The sequence below is a fragment of the Silene latifolia genome, chromosome 9, assembly GCF_048544455.1.
Source record: "Silene latifolia isolate original U9 population chromosome 9, ASM4854445v1, whole genome shotgun sequence".
Classification (NCBI taxonomy): domain Eukaryota; kingdom Viridiplantae; phylum Streptophyta; class Magnoliopsida; order Caryophyllales; family Caryophyllaceae; genus Silene; species Silene latifolia.
The window spans coordinates 203334107-203338579 of NC_133534.1; the positions used below are offsets into that span (position 1 = coordinate 203334107).

General features: G+C 37.3%; 1 long non-coding RNA gene across 1 annotated transcript; it reads right to left on the reverse strand.

Annotated features, from left to right (window-relative positions):
- Nucleotides 1-1019: 1019 nt before the first annotated feature.
- On the reverse strand, nt 1020-4473 carry LOC141598459 (uncharacterized). Its single transcript, XR_012523525.1, has 4 exons — nt 4291-4473; nt 4124-4191; nt 2687-2773; nt 1020-1325 (listed from the first exon to the last, which is right to left on the reverse strand). It is a non-coding gene; the product is annotated as an uncharacterized LOC141598459 (long non-coding RNA).

Sequence of the window (4473 nt, forward strand, 5' to 3'; positions counted from 1 at the left end):
CTCAAACTTAAGCAACAAGAGAGCTATAATGACTTTCATAGGGTAAAAATTGAAGTCAAAATTACAAGGATGTCAAAGATAGAGTTTCACAAGATACGAATGTCAAACTTAAAGGAGGAGCAAGATGAAGCGAGGAAATGAGGTATGAACGGTAACGCTTATGATCAAGGAGAAAGGGAAATTAGACAACAAGGAAATAACGAGTAAACTTTTATACTTAAGAATCAAATCCAACCAAGGTTAACACCCCACAAAAGAAAGAGAACTATCTAAAAGGCGTTATGGGAGGATTAGCAAGGGTGAAAGGACAAGTTGGGAGGATACAAATGTAACTTCCTAGGAAGAAGAATAAAGAGTTTAGAAGAAGGATAGGCACCAAGAGATTAAGAATAAGGCGAGATACAAAAAGAACGAGAAACATCTTCAAGGAAGTAGAAGCATTCTTCAAAGGTTGAACAAATCTTCAATCCTCAGCAAAAGGCACTAAATCTTGATCTTCGTAAAATATAAGTGTCCTTTCAATGGAACGGAGATACTCTTGGCGATCACTCAAGAACATCAATATTCCAATTCAAAGACATAAAAATACATTTTTACACCAACAAATGATAAAACTAATTATCAGACGTCTCCAATAACAAGCTTTAACACTAATTGACGTTAAAACCAGTGAAAAACATTAAAATATTTTCAAAACCTTTAGTTCAAAAATTTTTATAATAAGGGTAATAACTCCATTAGCTAAACATAAGCTCACGGTCATTGATCCAAGAACGCAACAATTATTAAATGACAATCAACAAACAGGTTAGTACCTAACAAAGAGCAAACACAAAGAGACTACAACATAAGATCCTAAATCTACCCATCCTACCCGTCTCTCAAGTTTATTATTTCAAGGTCAAGTTATTTATATTGGAGTGCACAAACGTGCGTCGGGAGCAAATATGCTCTGATACCAACTGTGACACCCTCATATATTGCGGAAAAGTAAACACGTAATTCTACAGAAAAACTGATAGGATATGTTTGTAATAGGTTCAATTGGGTAAAACCTGTAATTTTTAAAACCTGAACCTGTTATAAAGATATCCAAATTGGAAGGTGTCAAACATACAAGGTCTAACTAGAAGTTTCATAACCTAACCATCGCTAAAGTCGCGAATAGCAAAATATACAACCAAATGTAAAGAGGGAGACATATGTCCCTAAAATGTATGTGACATAAAAAGGGTTTAAGGGTCACAATGAAATAAAACCAGTCTAGGTCCCAAGGTTACTTTGCTCGCTAGCTCGTCCATGTACCCCATATATGCATCACCTACCTGTCATTCGCATTTTATACAAATACGAAAGCCACAGTCAGTGGGGAGTAACTCCGAGTTCTCCCAGCCACGAAATGTCATAATTAATATAACATGTAATGAAACATGTAAATAACATGATAAGTAATTCAAATATCAAGTATTCTAACATTTGAGCCCTAAACTGACCAAACTAAACTAACATGTGAAACATATAACAAGCAGTAATCCAAACTTTATCAATTGTAACCGGCTTACATCTCACCTATTACAATTCATAAAATCACCATACAAGAAAGGGCAATATATCAAAGACAGGCATAAGTTCTTAGTACGGTCAATAGTCACTCTGTAACTCGAGTCTATACCACGAGGTAGGGAAGGTAATAGAACCGGTATCTTGGCTCGGCGGTTAATATTAATAAAACATGGCCAAGACACAACACAACCCTAGCCTAAAATCTAAGCAGACCTAGACATGCGGATACACACCACCGCACCCAAGACCCACAATTTTTCTAAAACAAAGTGAGTACCCTAAGGAGTCCACCAAAGGGTTGGCTAGTACTTAAGCTGACCACTTACTATCAAAATAAGTAACGAGGTCATGCCCCAACTTGGATATAAATCCACTAGTCAGGAACACAAAGGCTATCAAGCAGTGAACATATACTCGTCAAAGACTATAAAGACCTATCTATGATGAAGGCCGAAATACTCACCTAGGACCTAGTCCCAGCTAGTCCCAGCTTGAATACTTTAGCCCACACCACACAAGACAAGTAAGACACCCACTTAACCATAAGAGGGCAAAGAGTTCAACTTACCAACATAAATGCTAACATTCTATCATGAGAAAGGCTATATAAATGTCTATTCAGCAGACAATCCAACAATATCCTCAATATCAATAATAATCCAAATTCCAGCTAACCGTTAATCTCATAATTCATGAGAACAAGCTAAAATGGCAACAAGACAAGAAGACTGAAGTATAAGGCAACCAATTCATCCAACAACCAACATGTGAAATGATAATTACAAATATCAAGGCATAACATAAAATTTCCAATAACAACCAATCTCATCTCAAAGACAAACCCTCGACCCGAGTCCCGCGACGGGTCATCGGTCAAATCGAGGCTGACTGGTTTAAACCTAGTTTGACCAAACTCGTTCGGTCAACTGCCCACTCGTAGTCTTGGCCTACTTTGGCCCAAATTACAAATTTTATCGCTATATTATTCTCATGCTATTTCCAATTTCTATCATGTGAAAAATGAAAGTAAAACATTATCAATCACCTAAACACTTAACAAACAACAAGCACCACATTTACTACTAATGTGACATTAATTCGTCGAGTAACTCGGAATAGTTACCTTAAGCTAGCAAAGAGACAAGCAATAAACTTGAGAAAGCTTCTAAAACCCAGAATTACTCTTCATCTTCAACCACATATGAGTCACCTAAAATAATTATGTGAAAGGACGATATTAACGAATTATCGTTATATAAAATATTAGACGGAAATTAATTTAATTATATTTTAAATAAACCAAACTAGCGTCAAAACAATTTATAGATACGGCCCAAACTCGCGACTTAGCCAGGCCACTGCCTAGGCCACGGCCAGGCCACAACCAGCCACGGCTAGGCCACGGCCACCGTGGCCGCTAGGCTACAACAAGGCCACGACCAGCCGCAGGGCCACTCCCTACTGTCCAGCCATCTTAGGACGGTTTCCTAGGCCAAACCACGACGGATATCACCCAAACAAAAGACCCAAACCCAACATGTACATGTACTTGAGACGTTAGCAAAGAGGTTGGTTCAATTTAGCATAAAGAAGCCCGTCAAAACAACCCGTCAAAACAGCCCAACAAAACCCAGTTTTCATGGTTCAAAAAGCTCATTTGTGACCGTCTTAAGACGAAATTTTAAGCATGAAGAGAAAAGAATTTTTCACATAAAACCAACCCATTACATACATGGATATTCACATGAGACGGAAATTAACTATTTGGTTCAAATCATCCGTGGAATCGACCCCAAAACAGCCCCCAAAAATCATCCATTAAATATTTTACACCAAAAGCTGTGATTAACAATTCTACGCCAATTCTTATTCACCTAGCAGGCAACCACGTCACTTGTTGTCTTAAATTTCCTCAACCATGATTTCTTTATAATCACAGCATCCAAACTAATCGACTATACAAACTACCTCCAACTTAATTGAACTGATATCCCATCTCAATTTCAATATCGATATTGTCAAATATTCCATTAAAGGAATTGCTCAACATTTAGAGTATAACTCCAAGCTACTCACCCACGGGTCAAGGTCAAAGAAACAACGATAGAAATACGGGAACCATAATCATAATCTTAAAGCCATTAATTAAAACGTACAGCACGATACCAGTCGAATGCTAATAGTTGCCTGTCAACAATTATGACAATATACCATCCGAATAGCACATCTCACATACCAATCAAATTCTCTCTGCCATGGACAAAGTGTAGCAAAGAGTACTCCAATATGCTTATTCACACTACCTTTCGACAAACACAAATTTAACAATTGAATTAATCATCCTTCATTAACTAAACCAAACTTTCATACTCTCAACCCATCTAAGACATCAGTTCCTATCCCAGAAGGCAATAAAAGAAATAGAAAACATAAATTTACTAGTAACTATAATATTATACAACTTCAATTAATCACTTTATCACCCAATAACAAATAATTGCACATATACATACAACCCCGAACAATAATATTAATAATAGGATCGGTAGAATCGTGTTACCTTAAACGCCCCTTATTCTTCGAATAAATGGTCCACAAGGCACGAGCCTCACCCCGGGTCTTCGAATCCTTCATAAAAGGGCAAGAAAACGGAATAAAGAAGCTAAAAGACGACACTTTTATAAGACGGCAAAAGACGAAACCACTACAAAAAGGAGACTTTCTTACCTTAAAAGAACGAGGAAGGAATGAGGAAGCTAAAGGTGTAAAAATTATTAAATTTGGTTGAGAAATGGGACGGGATCTGAGGTTGAGGGTGACGAAATGGTGCTTTGGTCCATTTTTGTGTTGTTGTAGGGATGTTGTTGTTGCTGACTTCGAATGAAGAAGAAGAAAATGGGAAAAATTAAG